A 20,282-nucleotide genomic window follows, 5' to 3' on the forward strand; every position below is an offset into this window, starting at 1 on the left:
CAAAAATGTACTGGTGATAGACTTTTTTTTCACTTGGACTGTTGATTGCCAATTGACTGATATTTGATTTGTTATATAAACAAAAAGTTTAATCTGAAGTCATATTATGAACAGAATTTGTTTTAAAAAAATATTTCTGCTTTTAACTGTTCATAGAAACCCATTATATTTGACAAATTTGATGTATACTGTCACACATTTCAAAATAGTTTTACTTGAAGGAAAAACACCCCAAGGTAATCAATGTGTAAATCTTAGACATAAATGAAATAGATAGGTGTACTCACTTTCAAAATATGAATACTAATTTCTGTTTAGCTTGCAGACATCTTCAGAAACATTCTCTATACAACATGTCACAGTGTAGAAACCAATTTTTATGCATATGAAAATCATCCTCATTTACTGTCTTTGAAGCTATCCAACAGGGGATAATCTCGTACACACTATAAAGTTCCCTGTTTATTAGCCTTGGGAGCAAATGCTTTCCTATCATAAAGACAGCAATTAAAAGGAAAAAAGCATCACTTTTATGTTTGATGTTGAAATAAACTATTCTACACAATTATTAATGGAAAGTGTAAGCTTTCCATTGACTGAACTCGCACAGATGTTTTGTAATAATAGCTTTACAAGATAAAACAGAAAGCTTTTTAGTCAATTTGGAAATAAACCTGTTAATATATTAAGATATATGTATGTTGTGCTGACAAATAAATTATTCAGTATCTTTCTTATATAGTAGTCATACAGTAATGTATACAAACGATGCTTCCCTTTTGTAATATTTAAGAGTACATAAATAGGTTGAAAACTCATTATGCGTTTCTAACATATGTATTAAGCTGTCCTATTTTTTCTTGAAATGTGATCACACAGTTGTCTAAAGTGTTGATCTATTCAGGAAGTGGAGGAAAGAATCGACAGTGTCTACATTGACAGTCAACAGGTAGAAACCAAAAAGTTGACATTCACTGGGTCAACACTGACAAAATGATGACATAAACAAAAGGTTGACATGGAAAAGTTCTGACTAACTGTATGTTTCATAGTTTTTTGGTGTCAATGCTGAACTCTGACCATATGGACCCCAGTTAGCAAAACACATACACTCAAATTCAGGCCTGATGCCTTGCTCCGCTACTGTTGTGCTTGGCATACTTTACCGTTCCCAATTGGAGTCTTTTTGTTTGTGTCAATTCTTGCTGACACAACAAGGGAGAGAGAAATAGACAGAGTAAGAGAGTGCAAGAGAGAGAGAGAGAGAGAAAGATAGAGAGAGTATCTGGGACAGAGACAGTCTCAAAGAGAGAGAGACAGTGTCCTTTGAAGAAAGAAATACCATGTCATGAAGAGAGAGATAGTGTCACAGAAACAAAGAAAGTGTAAGGGAAAGAGGTAGGTGAAAGAGGGGATGGAGGGGTGAGCAAGACTGACTTTAGCACAAATCCATAATGGGCCAAGCACTCATCACATCATTAGACACCACTGCTTCAATACCACATCATGTCACTTCACTGCTTTTTTCCAGAAGCTGGTCAGGTAGGTCCACAGCAGGATGAGATAGGCTGTGGCAATGTTTGCCACAGTGTGCTGCCCCTTGCTACATTGTCAGTGGCCATGCTATAAATAGGGTAGATGTATAAATAGGGGAGTGGTTGTCCTTATAGTGAGACTGTGTAAAATGGGTGCAGGGTATAGGTGGAGCTACAGTCCCTGAATGCTGCCTGGGCATCGTAGCAGTGTCACCCCCTGGCAACCACAGTAGTTATTCCACTGGCTATCTATAAGTGTATGGGAGGGAGTTTTTTTTTTCTGTCAGGTGTAACCTATTCTGTCATAGCTCACATTTCTTGGACCTAATCACATCCTTGCTGCTTTCAAAAACATTTGTATTATGAAAAAATTATCTCATAGGAAAAATATTAACATAAGGGTTCCAAAAGTAGGCAAATGGATGATAACATATAAATGTTAGTCTATTGCGTGTAGAGAATTGCATGCAGACTTCACAAATTTTAACCCCTTCCCGACATTTGACGTATATATACGTCATGGCCGGGATGTACTTCCCGACACATGACGTATATATACGTCATGACTTTAAACTGTCCCCGCGTCTATAGACGCGGTGACAGTTTAAACATGTCTGCTGTCCCTGACAGCAGACATGTCCCTGCATGCCCAGGGGGGGTGGCGATGCCTCCCCCCCGTCGGCGATCGCTGTGATTGGCTGTTCAATGTGAACAGCCAGTCGCAGCGTTTTCCTGTGTTACCGGCGAATCAGACGCTCGGTAACACAGGTGTCAATCACCGCCGGGTGTGAGGGGGCATGAGGGGGTCACCGATGATGACCACACCTCACCCCACCTCACTCCACCTGCCCCCAAGGCTGTGATTGGTCCGTCGGACCGACGGACCAATCACAGCCAAGGCGCGTCATTTAAACTAACGGTGACTGCGCTGCAGACGCCATTCCGGTCTGGAATTGCGTGCAGAGCGGTCACCGGCCACTCTGTCGTGCTATACATACCTGAACCTTGCCTGATACTTACCTGATCACCGCTGATCACCGCTGGTAGCGTGCTGCCAGCAGCTGGATGCTTCCTGGATCTTGTGACTTCCTGTGTCCTGCTGCTGCAGTGTCATAGAGTCACAGATCGTGAGAGATAGTGACAGATAGTGACAGAGAGTGACAGAGAGTGATAGAGAGTGATAGAGAGTGCTATATTTTGTGTCTGCTGCACCCCTTTTGTGCTGATCAGTATATCTGTGCTGATCAGCAACTTTTTGGGTTTTTTTTTTTTTATATATATACCTGTCAGTTGCACCAAAGGTTGTGCTGCCTGTGCAACTGACTGCTGCCCCCCCCTGCTGCCCCCCCTTTTGTGCTGATCAGTATAAATTAACTGATCAGCAACTTTTTGGGGGTCCTGGGTTTTTTTTTTTATATATACCCTGTCAGGTTGCACCCACAGTTGGGTGCCTGCTGCCCCTCACTGCTAATCAGTGTTGCATCACTGCATCACTGATCTGCAGTTTTTTTTTTTTTTGGAGAGTGCAGTGGGGTTTTGTTTTTACACCCACGTTGCTTTTGTGGGTGTCCTGTGGCCGCTGATCAGTGACGTACATCACTGAACAGCATTTTTGGCACAGGGTTGATATCATTTTTTTTCTGCAGTTTTTTTAAATTGTTTTTTTTTTTTTGGAGAGTGCTGTGGTTTATTACACCCACGTTGCTTTTGTGGGTGTCCTGTGGCCGCTGATCAGTGACGTACATCACTGAACAGCATTTTTGGCACAGGGTTGATATAATTTTTTTTCTGCAGTTTTTTTAAATTGTTTTTTTTTTTGGAGAGTGCTGTGGTTTATTTTTTTTTAAATTGTTTTTACACCCACGTTGCTTTTGTGGGTGTCCTGTTGCCTTTGAGCGCTGTTCAGTGACGGACGTTACTGACCAACATCTGTGCTCAATTTTTGGCGCAGGACCTTTTTTTTTTTTTTTTAACCCCTTCAATTTTTTTTTTTTTATTGGGATCAAATTCCTGTATAAAGTATTTTTTTTTCTGCACTACATACACACTACACACTACATACCCCCCGTGTTGAAATAAAGTTTGTACCCCCCCCAACACTATACACGTGTTGAAACATTACACTTACAGAAACACAAAAATAAAAATGGCATCCCAAATGTCATCCCAAATGTCATCCCAGTCATCCAGAAGAATGTATTCAGCGGAGGAGGCATATGCCATGCTTGCCTCTGACTCTGACACAGCCAGTGATGCAAGCGGGGAATTTGAAGGATTCGTCTTAAGCTCCTCTTCCTCCTCTAGTGATGAGGGACCCCCTCAAAGACGCCCCCGTAGAGCAGCTGAGACCCCCCCCCCAAATGATTGATCCCGTATGGACCCCACCACCAGACAATTTTGAGCCCCAGGTTCCTGAGTTTTTGGCCATCCCAGGAATCCAATTTGATTTAACAGGTCTCAGAGAAATTGACTTTTTCAAATTATTTTTCTCTGATGATTTTATAAATTTAATGGTGGACCAAAGTAATTTATATGCCCAGCAGTTTATTGCTCAAAACCCCACGTCATCATTTGCTAGGTGGACCCCTGTAGATGCAGTAGAGATGATGACGTTTTGGGGTCTGGTGTTACATATGGGCATAGTAAAAAAGCCAGAAATTAGGCAATATTGGAGTACAGATGTTCTGTACAGCACCCCATTTTACCGTATGGCCATGACTCGGACTCGTTTTGAGACAATCCTTAAATTTTTACATTACACCGATAATGCACAGTGCCCACCCAGAGATGATCCCACCTTTGAGCGGCTATTCAAAGTCAGGTCGGTCATTGATCATTTCAGTGCCAAATTTGCAGAGCTGTACATCCCTGAAAAATTTATTTGTATCAACGAGTCCCTTATACATTTTAAAGGAAGGGTTAAATTCCGCCAGTACCTTCCCAATAAGAGGGCAAGGTATGGCATAAAAATGTATAAGCTGTGTGAAAGCACCTCAGGGTACACCCACAGGTTTAGGGTATATGAAGGGAAGGACTCAAGAATTGAACCGCCAGAATGCCCCCCCTCCCTCGTAGGTGTTAGCGGAAAAATTGTCTGGGATTTAGTGCACCCCTTCCTGGATAAAGGTTATCACCTCTATGTGGATAACTTTTACACCAGCATCCCCCTGTTTAAGGCCCTTGGTTCAAGAGGTACAGCAGCTTGCGGTACTGTGCGCAAGAACCAAAGAGGCCTCCCAAAAACGCACATTGCCCAAGTACTGAGAAGGGGTGAAAGCAGGGGAATATGCACCGAAAATATGTTGTTGGTCAAATATAAGGACAAGAGGATGTCCTTATACTGACAACAATTCATGGAGACAGTACCACCTCCATCCCTGTACGAGGTACCAGTACCCACACCTCAAAACCTAATTGTATCCTAGATTACAATAAGTACATGGGCGGAGTGGATCTTTCAGATCAGGTACTGAAGCCGTACTGTCCCCTGCGGAAAACAAAAATCTGGTACAAGAAGCTGGCCGTGTATATCATCCAGATGGCACTGTATAACGCTTACGTGCTATTCCGTTCTACCAGCCAGAGGGGGACATTTATGCACTTTCAAGAGGAAGTCATAAAGGGCCTAATATTTGGGAACCAGCAGGCAGAGGGCCCCAGTACTTCTAGTACTGGCCCCCGTATTGTACCAGGGCAGCATTTTCCTAACGAAATCCCCGCCACTGCAAGAAAGGGCAGGACACAAAAAAGGTGCAAAGTTTGCTATAAAAAGGGAATAAGAAAGGATACTATTTTCCACTGTGAAACTTGCCCCGACAAACCCGGCCTATGTATAAAGGAGTGTTTTAAAATATACCACACATCTATGGATTATTAGGTTCATCATTTCACCGTGCTTCGGGGGTCTTGCTAATGCCACATAGCACCCACCATTCATTCAACCAGAATCTGAGCTGCAAAATCCAAAAATCACTCCTTCCCTTCTGAGTCCCGCCATGCACCCAACTGGTATTTTTTGGTCACATATGAGGCATTGCCATACTCAGGAGAAATTGGGGCACAGATTTTGGGGTGCTTTGTCTCCTTCATTCCTTGTGAAAATGAAAAATTTTGAGCCAGAACTGCATTTTTGTGTAAAAAATGTAATTTTTCATTTTCACTGCCCAGTTGTACCACAATTGGTGAAACCCCTGGGGGTTTGAAATGTACACTATACCCCTAGATGAATTCCCTGAGGGGTGTAGTTTGCAAAATGGGGTCACTTGTGGGGGGGTTCCACTGTATTGGTGCTTCGGGGGTCTTGCTAATGCGACATAGCACCCACCAACACCAGAATCTGAGCTGCAAAATCCAAAAATCACTCCTTCCCTTCTGAGTCCTGCCATGCACCCAAATGGTATTTTTTGGTCACATGTGAGGCATTGCCGTACTCGGGAGAAATTGGGGCACAGATTTTGGGGTGCTTTGTCTCCTTCATTCCTTGTGAAAATGAAAATTTTTGAGCCAGAACTGCATTTTTGTGTAAAAAATTTAATTTTTCATTTGCACAGCCCAGTTGTATCAAAATTAGTGAAACCCCTGGGGGTTTGAAATGTACACTATACCCCTAGATGAATTCCCTGAGGGGTGTAGTTTGCAAAATGGGGTCACTTGTGGGGGGGTTCCACTGTAATGGTGCTTCGGGGGTCTTGCTAATGCGACATAGCACCCACCAACATTCCACCAGAATCTGAGCTGCAAAATCCAAAAATCACTCCTTCCCTTCTGAGTCCTGCCATGCACCCAAATGGTATTTTTTGGTCACATGTGAGGCATTGCCGTACTCGAGAGAAATTGGGGCACAGATTTTGGGGTGCTTTGTCTCCTTCATTCCTTGTGAAAATGAAAAATTTTGAGCCAGAACTGCATTTTTGTGTAAAAAATGTAATTTTTCATTTGCACAGCCCAGTTGTATCAAAATTGGTGAAACCCCTGGGGGTTTGAAATGTACACTATACCCCTAGATGAATTCCCTGAGGGGTGTAGTTTGCAAAATGGGGTCACTTGTGGGGGGGTTCCACTGTATTGGTGCTTCGGGGGTCTTGCTAATGCGACATAGCACCCACCAACATTCCACCAGAATCTGAGCTGCAAAATCCAAAAATCACTCCTTCCCTTCTGAGTCCTGCCATGCACCCAAATGGTATTTTTTGGTCACATGTGAGGCATTGCCGTACTCGAGAGAAATTGGGGCACAGATTTTGGGGTGCTTTGTCTCCTTCATTCCTTGTAAAAATGAAAAATTTTGAGCCAGAACTGCATTTTTGTGTAAAAAATGTAATTTTTCATTTGCACAGCCCAGTTGTATCAAAATTGGTGAAACCCCTGGGGGTTTGAAATGTACACTATACCCCTAGATGAATTCCCTGAGGGGTGTAGTTTGCAAAATGGGGTCACTTGTGGGGGGGTTCCACTGTATTGGTGCTTCGGGGGTCTTGCTAATGCGACATAGCACCCACCAACATTCCACCAGAATCTGAGCTGCAAAATCCAAAAATCACTCCTTCCCTTCTGAGTCCTGCCATGCACCCAAATGGTATTTTTGGTCACATGTGAGGCATTTCCGTACTCGGGAGAAATTGGGGCACAGATTTTGGGGTGCTTTGTCTCTTTCATTCCTTGTGAAAATGAAAAATTTGGAGCCAGAACTGCATTTTTGTGTAAAAAAAATAATTTTTCATTTTCACTGCCCAGTTGTACCACAATTGGTGAAACCCCTGGGGGTTTGAAATGTACACTATACCCCTAGAAAAATTCCCTGAGGGGTGTACTTTGCAAAATGGGGTCACTTGTGGGGGGGTTCCTAACTTTTAGCATCTTATGGTGCCTAGAAACCTACATGGTGCCTAAAAAATAATCTCATAAAAAGGAGGCTCCAAAATCAAGTAGGTGCTCCTTCTATTATGAAGCCTGTGGTTTGGTCAACGTGCACACTAGGGCCACATATAGGATATTTATGAAAACAAAAGAATTGGGGGAATCAATTTTTAGTCACATTTCTCTAGTAAAATCTACTGTGTTCCTTAGAAAAATGTATTAAAATTGCAAATCTGCAAAAAAAAAAATTTTTGAAATCTCACCTACACTTTGTTTTAATTCCTGTGAAACACCTAAAGGGTTAACAAACTTCCAAAATGCTGTTTTGAATACTGTGATGGGTGTAGTTTTTGAAATGGCATCATTTATGGGGGTGTCTCACATACAAGTCCCTCAAAGTCACATCAGAACTGAACTGGTCCCTAAAAAAATCAGTGTTTGAAATTTTCTTGAAAATTTGAGATTTTGCTATTCATATTTTAAGCCTCCTAGTGTCCAAAAAAATTAAAAGGAGGCTGAAATAATGATGGAAACATAAAGTAGACATATGGTCTATGTTAGTTATTAACTATTTTGAGTGGTATGATTATTTGTCTCACAAGCAGAAAATTTAACATTTTGAAAATTGCTAAATTTTCCATTTTTTTACGACATTTTGGTATTTTTCACAAAAAAACACAGACTGTATCGACCCAAATTTACCACTAACTTGAAGTACAATGTGTCACGAGAAAACAATCTCAAAATCACTGGGTTAAGTAAAAGCAAAAAAAAAGTTATCCCCACTTAAGTGATACATGTCAGATTTGAAAAAAAGGGCTCTGTCAGGAAGGCAAAAACATGCTGCGTCAGGAAGGGGTTAAACAAGAACAAAGTCATATACAGTAGCAGATAAATGTGCCTTTATTTGTTTCCAAATATAAACATACTGTAGTTTCATAGTAGCTATAAGAAGTACTTAAAAGTAATTTTATGTGCAGTTAATATTTACATATTCAGTGTAATTACTATTTATTTGCAATGTATATTTTAACATTACAAAATAACATACAATTCTGATAAAAATACCTAGTGTAATAGTAGAATATAAAATACTGTTACTCTGTAAAGCTTTTAAAATAAAAAATTGCGGTACTTATGTAGTATCTGGGGGTCCGATTTAGAAATCGGTTCGGATCGGTAGCATCGCATCGCATGCGACCAAATCATATGCGATGCGATGCGATGGTCCTGATTTTTCCATAGGATTCAATGTCAAAATGGTCTGAGTCTATTTTAACATAGAATTCAATGGGAAAAAGGGGTCCTTTTCCCCACTATCCAAGTGGGCATGGAGTTGGATACAAACCTGTAGTGAGCCACCGAGCCCGAAGCGTGGCGAGTGTAGCGAGCCCCGCAAGGGGACACTGAATACATTTTAAGAAATCTGCGTCCCCTCGCGGGGCTCGCTTCGCTCACCACGCTTCGGGCTCTGTGGCTCGCTTTATAAAATCAACTCTATGCCCACTTGGATAGTGGGGAAATGAACAGGACCTTGTTAACATGGAAACCTATACAAAATCGCATCGAATCGCATCGCATCGCATGCGATGCAATATCGCATGCGATGCAATGTGATTTTGGCGAAAATCGCGTCGAATCGCATCTGATTGTATGCCTTAAGGCATACAATCAGAAAATCGGCAGCCCAGATACTACATAAGTACCAAAATTGCTGCTTGTTTTAGTGCTGTCATAATAAAATTCTTACTGTACATGTCCTGTAAAATAATGACAGTACAAAAATTGCATACTGTATGTAGACTAAAAAATTACAAAGTAGTGAAAGTTGCACATTGAAGCCATTGTTATACGTACTGTAGGTCTGGTCACAAAGGTATAAAGATAAACAATTGGGACTGGATGCAATCAAGTCCGAGTGAGTTGCTGGCTGAACTCGGACGTTTCTTTAAATAGGCAATCATTTAAAAGGCAAAACATGCCTTTTAAATATTTTCTCCTTTAAGAAAAAGTCCAGCCCCATTTCTAAGCAGAAAGATCATCTCACACCATGATTCAAAGATTAAGATTGAAATAGCAGTGATGACTTTATTTTACAAAGATCATTTTTATAAACAGTTATGTATGTGGAGGTTCATTTTTTTCAACATTCATTGTTGTACCTATATCAGTCATGGTGCTGCCTTTCCTAAGGGCCGTAGTGCTGCTGGTTTGTCTGGGGCTCAGGACACCACTGTGCCTTGGCATTCACTGAGGTAGTTGTCTGGCAATCAGTCTACAATGTCTGAAGTCATTGGCTGTTGTTAGGCAACAGTTACAGCTGCTGTAATCAGCTTCATTGTGTCTGCTCTAGAGTGGCCAATCCGGGGATCGGGATCAGTGGGATCCCGGGGTTTGGCCCCTAAAATGCAGGGAATTCAATCACGGGATTGGAGTATCCATTCCCAGGATTTCCGGATTAGACTGCGCGCATGTGCAGTCTAATTCCAGGCAGCATCTAAACGAGTGCTCAGATGCTGCCCGGCTTCTTTCTCTCATCCCGGGTGGCAGTGCGGCTCTGCGCAGCATGACGATGTCAGAGGCCATGCTGGGCAGGCCACTGGACCAAAATTTATACCCTGTTTGATTAGGTAGGTGGTTCCAGGTGAGCAGGAAGTGACCTCAAAAGTTATCAAATCTTTCATTTAGCATAAAAATAAACTTTAATAATATATAGATTCAATATTTAATCGCACAGGAGGCAATCCTATTTGACAATATCCTAAAATGATACAATATGCACATAATAGCACAATAAAAGTAAAATAACTTATAGGTCATGTGCCATTATTTGGCCAGGTACTTGTTTATTTTCACGGCGGCAGCACGAGGACGCTGAGACTTGTTTGAGAATCCTGAAGTTTTTTTGAAATATCTATTGTATTTGGAAATGAGCTTGATTGTATCCCAAATGTATTTATTTGAATAGTTTTGGCTGCATGAAAATTTTATTGCAGGGGTATTTAGCAAAATTTCGCAAGCTCAAATTATATATCTTATGAATCTTGCTTTTTCACTAATGTCTGAATTGTCAGTATGTGGTTGCAACTGTGTTTTTGTGTGGATTGTCATGATAGCATGCACATATCATGTGGTATATGTAAGTACCATCACTAGTGATTATGCCTGCTCTTGTGGACTGAAGACTGGAGTCACATAGATGAGTATGACTCAGAATGCAGAAATATAGATTTTTGTGATTGACTTCTGAAATTGCTACTGCTTTAAATTCTAGTCAGAATTCTATCATATTATAATGCAAGTAATTTCTGTGGTGAAAGATTCGATCTGCTGTATAAAAATATGAAATAAATAATGGTTACTTTATTTGAATTACTTATGTGGTGGCTATAAAGAGAATGCTTTGTGAAGTGTTACTTACTGTAAGTCAACCACATTATAATTATTGCGATGGGAGGACCTACTGTATATACTGTATATAACTTTATTTTTTCTTATACTGTACCTTGTTTTTCATTTCATTTCCTTCAGTTTTTATGGTTTAATCAGAATTATAAATAACAATTGAGCGCCCATACACCAGCATACCAACTAATGAAGTCCAACTGGTTTCTGTCTTTATTACAGAAGTTGTAAATACCAGAATTTGAGATTAAACATAAAGGCATCTACTGGCTTATTTAGGCCAATGATCTGAAATGAAAAACACATCAAACCATTAGTAGAGATACTGTAAAGCATGTGTTTGTTGTGATTAAAAAAAATGTTTAGCATAATAATTCTGTGCCTTTTTCTGTTCATAGATGAAAAAATATGTTGTTCGTACTGCATAATAAGAATTCCTCCAAAGAACCTAATCTTTCTAATGAATATTAAAAGATAAATGTCTGATAATAAACAGATAGCAACTTTTATAGTTTTCAAGTACAATTACTGGTATGTCATTACTAAACATTTTAGTATCTGAATTGAGAAAGAAAGTGCTTGAATTAATTTATCTGTATCAAGGCAAGTGCTGGGCATTTACTCATACAAATTTAAATATTATAATGAATGCCACAATTTACACAGGGTACGTTCTCAGTGAATAGATATTATTTCAAAATAAAATGTGTTTTATAGAACAATTATGTGATAAAAATATTGGAATATTGGGTACTTATAATATTTTGGATATTTATAAAGTGTGGCGAGAGCAGCAAGCCACCGAGCCTAAAGCGTGGTGAGCGCAGTGAGCCACGCGATTGGACGTGGAAAACGATCCCGAAGCGTGGCGAGGGGATGCGTAATACAACTCAAGTAATCCGTGTCCGCTCGCCACGCTTCGCGATTGTTTTCCGCGTCCCCTCGTGCCCCGCCCAAGCCACATGGGCAGCGTATGATGTAAACTACATACCGGCTCATGTATGTAAAGATTTCATAACTGTGGCCTGTATGCGGATGCGTGAACGTGTCACCCCGTTGCAAGTATCCACATGTGACACAACCTGTGCACCGGTAGTTCCCAGGTTTTCTTGATAAAAAATGGGATTTATCGATTGAGGCCGCTCCTAGCCCCATCACATCAGCTTTCACTTATTTATCACGTAGGTTGTTTCCTCTTTTATAGCAGGGCATTATGCTCAAATGTTTCAATGCTGGTAGGTCAGGGTCCTGGCTCACCAATGGCCAGATGTTCCTCACCAACTTGACCACAGTAGGGCTGGCCGTAGTGAATGTATTAATGAATGGAAGTCTATCTGTTGCTGTCAATTTTATTTTACTGGTTAATGATTCCTCCCTAGTAATTGATAAAGCTTTGGCTTTTGCTTGTGTTAAAAATCTGTGATCGCATCCACGATTTTCAAATTTGCTGACCATCCCATCCATTTGGGCTGCTGCCACTAGTGGGTCGCTACATATCCTTCTCACTCGTAGCATTTGTGAGAAGGGTAGACCACGCTTGGCTGCTGGTGGATGATGGCTGGAAACCTCCAGCAACGTATTCTGGTCAGTTTCCTTGTGGAAGACCGCAGTTGATAATATGTTGTTGTTGAATGAGATCTGCACATCTAGATAGCTTATGGTGAAAGCACTTCGGGTTTCAGTGAACTTGATGTTGGGGTCTGCTGTGTTGGCAAATAAGAGATTATTGCAGTTAGAGGCAAAATTAATCTTTAAATTGAATTTCGTTGCACCAGTGGGACTTAATGAATATTATTCATTGAATTGCTTTTTAAAAGTACATATTTTTGTTGATCCACCTTTTCTAATGAATAATTCTGAGTGTTCTACCACTTTATATGGTCTCCCCAGTGATAGCAAAGTTTATCGGTAATGTATCTATACAAGTAGACAAATGTGTTAAATGTTGCACAACAGCATACATTATTTCTAATAATTCATGGATCTTCATTATCTGATGCACTGTGTGTACCATTTTAATGCTCTTGGAACAAGGTGTCAGTTGTAGATGCCTTATAGTACTGCCTGCTCTTTGTATTTTTTCACATTTATTCACATTTGTATCACTTTGTATGTGTGCGTTTCAGGCTCCGAGCGGTCTCCATAGCAACACGCCAAGCAGAGCGGCTGTGTGAACTGAGGTGACGACCTATGACATCAGACATATGCGCCAGTGGGGCTGCGGGCGTGGGAACGCCGGAGTCGGGCGGGAGATCACCTTCTATAAGCAAGTGTCACTGTCTTTTGTATTTTGTCTTTGTAAAGGCATTGGGTTGCCGAAACGTTACATCACACACAGTTGTGGTTGTGCTGTTTATTTCATTTTATAAAATCCGTTAGAGTGCCGTCCCCCCCCTGTATCTTTGGTTACTGGCCAGTGTGTATAACTCATTTGGGAAGGCACCCCGTGGTTGAACCAGCATCTAGCAGAGTGCCGGACCCTGCAGTCTATACATATATATATATATATATATATATATATATATATATATAAATATAGAAGACAGAGCGCGCAACTATTTTATGGAGATCCACCACCAGAAGGATCAAGAAAATATATTGACAGGTCACTGTACAACAGTATTTAATACAATTAATTTAAAAACAAAGTAAAAACTCTTTTGCTTGTATGCAGTCAGTTGGTCGAATCGATATAATCAGGAAAAAACAAAAGTGTGCAAATGGATCCCTTGGAGATCTTAATGCTGGTATCCAGCTGCAACAATTTCCAATTTTATGTATCGCTTAAAAAACATGTCTTGAGAGATTCTCTTCAAGCCAGTTCCTCAATATGTGGAACATCAGCAGACAAGTATCAACCAACTGCAGACCTACAAAACTTACATTCACTATCCATTTACCTAAGGAAAGTTACCCCTGAGGAAGTATATTTTTTTACGAAACGCGTTGGGTGTTTTTTCCTGATTATATCGATTCGACCAACTGACTGCATACAAGCAAAAATGTTTTTCTTCTATTCCCCACTTCCCCCGCTAACAGGGGGGACTGACAGAGTGCTGCCCAATCTACTTTATCTAGCACATTGAAAGGGTACCCCACTCTTTGTTCCATATATATATGGAACGTCTTATGCTGTAGCTAGGTTGGGTAAAAGCTGTGTTGTAATATACACAGTAATAGCTGCAAAAATCTCATAGTGTAAGGCAGTGATTTTCAACCTTTTTACCTTGTGGCACATAAAACAAGATTTAAAAATTGCCAAGGCACACCAAGAGATCCCCACAGGGCAAAACACATTGGCCCCCACCGGAAAAAAAAAACCTAATGGCCCCATATAAAAACAATCACACTGGTCCCCACACAGGTAACAAAAATAGAATACCTTGGCCCTTTACATGAAAAGAAGAGGCTGGTAAATAACAGTTGAACTGGTGGTGCCTATAAACTTGTGTGGGCATCTCTAGATCTGGGGGCACACTTGAGAACAGCTCAAGGCACACTAGTGTGCCACGGCACAGTGGTTGAAAAACACTGGTGTAAGGAGTACACTGGTTTTAAAGTTGAGTCATTAATTCTACATTAAGGTCATATACAGTAATTGATAAAACATTTTACAATTTTTCTTACACTGCTGCCTCTTTTTATGTATCATGTAGCATAAAAGTTCTAACATGTTAAACAATGTGATTTAACAAATACAGAATAATTATTTCATTCAAAATGTTTTATTTTACTATCACATGTAATTGCACGTTAATCAAATCCTACTGATTCCTAATTGAAATATATTAAAGAATTCATTATTCAGTCTTTTCTATTACAGACATTTCACTATTGAGATTTTTGACCAAAGAAAAGCTTATAATATTAGGTAATAAGACCATTTCTGTTCTGTTCATTGTTAGAGTGGATGGGTGATAATGATAATCATTCTTCAATACATATTAAAATTGGTTTCATTTCATCATGGATAGTGTATATCCCAATTATATTAAAGGTACAAAGATGGAAATGTTTTTATTTAGCACTTTCATGTTATGTAGAACCTTTTACCAAACTCAAATTATTAAAAGTGATGAACAGCTTCAATAATGTTTAAGGAGAGCTTTTAAAAAGAAAACTATATATAACACTATAGTGACAACTGGACAATAGCAGATTACAACTGTAGCCTGACTAATACATATTTTTTTGCATGTAACGGCCCTCTTTCTTATGGAACTTGCAAAGTACCACTGAAATGAGCATGTCCTGATATGTATGTGCAAGAAAATTGTACTGTATACAGGGGTGCCACCAGCTCTGTCTGGCTCTGGTAATGAGAGAGGGTGTGGTCAATGCAGGAGGGTGAGGCCAATCCCCACTCATTTGACAGTGAGATGTGTGGTCGTGAAGAAGCTGCACACTCTGCACAGGGTGGGAAAGGGGGAAGGGTGCAGGGGATAAATATGAGGGGCACTGGGGGTGCAAGCCTGATTGCCTCTCCACCACCTCCCACACATAACACAGAGATAGAGGACTGACTGCCTCTGCAGCTGCCTCTCTCACTAGTCTGCACACAGCAGCTTGTACTCTACTGGGGGAGAGGCTGCTGCTGTACCAGTTTTCTCTCTGAACTGCATACCCTCCAACTGTACCGATTTAGCCGGTACAGTACCGTTTTTTATTGGTCTGTACCGGATAAATCAGACTGTACCGAATGTACCACTTTTTGATAGGCAGCTCCTCCGTCTCTGGGAACTGTAGTTTTCTTCTATTACACTGCTGGCCGCTCTTTGTGTGTGAGTGGCCTGATAGACTACATTTCCCAGGTAGCACTGCAGGGGGACTCAGCGGGACGGCCGTCCTCCCCTTGCATAGTGATTTCTGCCCCGGAACCCCTGCACCACGTCTCCGTTTCCAGGGGAGGGCAAAATGTGCGCACACCACAGCGCAAAAGGGGATCGCCGATACAGGGCTGATAGCCGGCTGAGGAGGGTAAAGGAAGTGGGGTGGGCGCTGCTTACATGATACCCGGCTCATCCTGGGGCCAGGGTCATGGTGTGAATGACGCCAGTCCACATTCGGAAAGGGGACGTGGCCACACCCCCTTTTCCACTGGCACGCCCATTTGGCCACGCCCCTTTTCGGATGTGCACTGATTTCTACCCTCCAGATGTTGGAGGGTATGGAACTGAAGAGTGGACAAATGGGCTAGTAAGGGGAATGGAAGAGGGCAGCAGGACCTAGGCCCCTCTAGGCCCCCTCAACAGTCCCAGTAATAAAGTACCCTTTTCTCTGCCACTGACTTATATGCATGGGAGGCAACAGCACTGCAGAAATCACTAGAAATATGGCTAAGGTTGCTTTTTTCTATTGATCTGTGCATGATCAATGGAGTCTGAGCACTCTAGTGCTCAGACTTTACACTGCAGGAAGTGCAGAAATTGAAAATAAATTGAAGCTTGACTGGAAATAAATGCTATTAAGGTTAATAATACTCTAGGAACCAAAAAAGGGGCCAAACTATATATGATGTTAGCAGTTTTGATCAATTTCTGAAAAAATACAGATGCAAAAACCTGATTATAAATAAGAACCAAAACCAACAAAAATGGGCTGTTGCACATGTCTATCTTTTTAAAAACTGGATAAACATTTAAACTATTATGGCTCTATTATGTTCAAACATGTTTCGATAACATGTACTATTTTGATACTTATTGAAGTGTTATGCAGTACTAAAATCAGAAATGTTAATTTTTTTGAGGATTAAAATTATTCTGTACACATGCATGAATTAAACACATTTTATTGCCCTATGAAGATAACATAGTTACATAGTTACATAGTAGGTGAGGCTGCATAAAGACTTGTGTCCATCTACAGTAGTTCAACCTATGTTTAAAGTAGCTTATCCCTTGTTGTACTGTATGTTCTGATATTTTAAAGACAGATTATGTTAATTATACGTACCGATGGATGTTTTTAACCAATAAATGTTTATCCAACCTTAATTTAAACATATTTATAGTGTCTGCCGACACCACTTCTCCAGGAAGAGAGTTCCAAAGTTTGACTGCTCTGACTGTAAAGAAATTTTTTCTTATAGATGAACAAAATCTTTTTTCTTCTAATCTAAACTCGTGCCCTCGCGTCCTAGATTCCTTTCTAGTAGAAAAAAGGGTGTTTGACAGTTCCTTATATTGGCCCCTAATATATTTATACATGTTGAGCATATCCCCCATTAAACGTCTCTTCTCTAGTGTAAATAGTCCCAAATTGTTTCATCTTTCCTCATAGCTTAAATTCTCCATTCCCCTTATAAGCTTTGTTGCTCTTCTTTGGATTTTTTCTAATTCTATGATGTCCTTTTTATAGTGCGGAGCCCAGAACTGCACTGCGTATTCGAGGTGTGGTCTAACCAATGATTTGTACAGAGGCATAATTACTTTTGAGTCCCTAGTTTCCATGCCCCTTTTAATACAGGCAAGAATTTTGTTGGCCTTTATTGTTGCTATATTACATTGAGCACTACACCCCAGTTTGTTGTCTATTTGGACTCCTAGATCCTTTTCGAGTACTGATTTACCCAATTCATCCCCGCTTAGGTAATAACTAGCACACTGGTTATGTCTCCCAAGGTGCATGACCTTGCATTTGTTCACATTGAACCTCATCTTCCACTTTTTTGCCCACTCATCTAGATTGCCAAAATCATTTTGAAGCGTGGTGACATCTTCTGATGATTTAATAACTCTGCTCAGTTTTGTATCATCTGCAAAGATGGATACATTGCTGAGTAACCCCATCCCAATATCGTTAATAAAAATGTTAAATAAAATGGGCCCAAGAACCGAACCCTGTGGCACTCCACTTAGTACTGGTATCATATTAGATACGGCACTGTTCACGACCACTCTTTGTTCTCTATTACACAGCCAGTTCCCTACCCATCTACAGCTATTTGCCCCTAATCCCATGTCCTCCATTTTATTTATCAACCTCTTGTGTGGTACTGTGTCGAAGGCTTTAGCAAAATCTAGGAAAATCACATCTACAGCGTTTCCATTATCAAGGTTTTTGCTAACCTCTTCATAGAAACCAAGTAGATTAGTTTGGCATGAACGATTTTTCACGAACCCATGCTGGTTATTACTGAGTAAACTATGAAGGTCTAAATATTCCTGGATACCATCTCTTAAAAATCCTTCAAATAGTTTACCCACTATTGATGTTAAACTAACAGATCTGTAATTAGCGGGATCCTCCTTTTTTTGAATAATGGCACTACCTCTGCTATTCTCCAGTCTTTTGGTACCTTTCCTGATGATAGTGAATTATCAAAGATATAATGTGGAGGGGAAGCTAATTCCTCCCTTAATTCCATTAGTACCCTAGGATGAATCCCATCTGGCCCAGGTGATTTATTTGTTTTGATTTTGCTGAGCCTCAATATTATTTCCTCAGTAGAGAATTCAATATTGAGGTCCGGCTTGTTCATCCCATTTGTGGTATGTGTGCGTTCCACAGTCTGCTCTCCCTTAGTAAACACTGATGAGAAGAAATCAGTTAACAGTTCTGCTTTTCCCTTGTCCTCCGTGAAACTTTTTCCATTGAGATGCACGCGCGTCCCCTTCTGACGGTGCATCCCCTGGGTCCCCGCCAGCTTGTTGGCGGTCACCCGGGGTCCCCACCGCCTCCCCGCACCCCCCGCCCCTAACCCTGTCCATCTCCCTGAAGCGGAGATGGACAGGTTCCAGTCGCCCCGCCGCCCGGAAACTGAGACGCGCGTGAGACGCACACGCGTCTCAGTCAGATGCAGCACCAGGCTGCTAGTGGATCACCAGCAGAGACAGTCTGGCGATACGCCAGCAAAGGGGAGCCCAGCTCCAACTGTATGTTGTCCTTAATCATACGTTTACTTTTTATGTATTTGAAAGACTTCTAGGGGTTAGTTTTACTTTCAGTGGCTATGCGCTCTTCATAATCCCTTTTAGCTACTTTGATTGCCCCTTTGCAAATTTTGTTTGATTCTTTGTATTTGGTGAACGCCTCCTTATTTAAGTTATTTTATAGAATTTAAATGCTCTTGTTTTATTGTTGATTGCTAACCTAACTTCTTTGTCCAACCATGGTGGTTTTTTATTATTGGATATACCCTTAGTTACTTTAGGAATGTATTTAATAGTTAATGATTCGAGTATATTTTTAAGAGTATCCCACATTTCCTCAGCATTTATCCCCTCATTAACTGTTTCCCACACAATTCTTTTTAGGGCTTCTCTGAATAATTCAAAGTTAGCTTTTCTGAAGTTTAGTATTTTTGTCGATCCTTTATGATGTAGTTTACTAAAGTTGATTTCCAGTGAAACCATATTGTGGTCACTGTTCCCTAGGTGTTCAATTACTTTTGTGTTTGAAACTAATATATGTTATTTGTTAAAACCAAATCCAATAATGCCTTATTACGAGTTGGAGCTTCTACAGTTTGTGTGAAAAACTGGTCTTTAAGTAAGCTTAGGAACCCAAAAGCTTCTTGCTGTTTTACATGTTTCGTTTTTCCAATCAATATCAGGTAAATTAAAATCACCCATAAATAATACCTGACCCTGATCTGATGATTGTTTGATTTGGTTTAAAAGAAGAGACTCATCCCCTTCGTTTATGTTCGGTGGTCTATAGCATACCCCTGTTAAAATTCTATTAGGTTTTTTGTTATTGTCAGTTATCTCTGCTAACACAACCTCCATGTAGTCTTCCTCTGTGCCTGTGCTCATTTCTTTCTCACATGATGTTAAGTTATTTTTTACATATAGGCACACCCCCACCCTTTCTATTTTCCCTGTCTTTTCTGTAGAGTGTATATCCCTCCATGCATAATGCCCAATTGTGTGACTCGTTACACCATGTTTCTGTAATACCAATGATGTCATAATGATCCCTAGTGACCACAGATTCAAGTTCCCTGATTTTACCTGCTAAGCTTCTTGCATTAGCCAGTAGGCATTTTAATTTATGTTTATTTTTATTTGTGTCCCTAACATTGTGTTGAATCTCTCCTCTGGACTTATTTGTATTCCTTACTAACTTCCTTGTACCCACCTCCCCCTTAGTAGACTCTCTACAGGCCTACCCACCATTTCCACTCTCCGACCTATTTACAGTTTTGAAACTTCTTCCTATGTCGTTAACTCCTTCCCATACCCTAAGGTCATCTGTACTAAAGAGCTGTAATGAGGTAAGATTGTTGTTATTACATAATATTCCTGGAGCACCCCATGAATTACCCACAATATTACCCTTATTAGTACCCTGGACATTGCCTGTAACTATGTCCCCCCCTCCTCCTCCCCAAAATTGATTCTTGACCCCAATACTACTATTCTCACTATGGGTCCCATAGTATCTAGCTATCCCCAACCCCCCATTGCCTAGTTTAAAATCTCCTCCAACCCTATAACCATCCTTATTCCTATAATCTATTACAAAACCAACATTCCTTGA

The sequence above is a fragment of the Crinia signifera genome, chromosome 1 (assembly GCF_055691185.1).
Source record: "Crinia signifera chromosome 1, ASM5569118v1, whole genome shotgun sequence".
Classification (NCBI taxonomy): domain Eukaryota; kingdom Metazoa; phylum Chordata; class Amphibia; order Anura; family Myobatrachidae; genus Crinia; species Crinia signifera.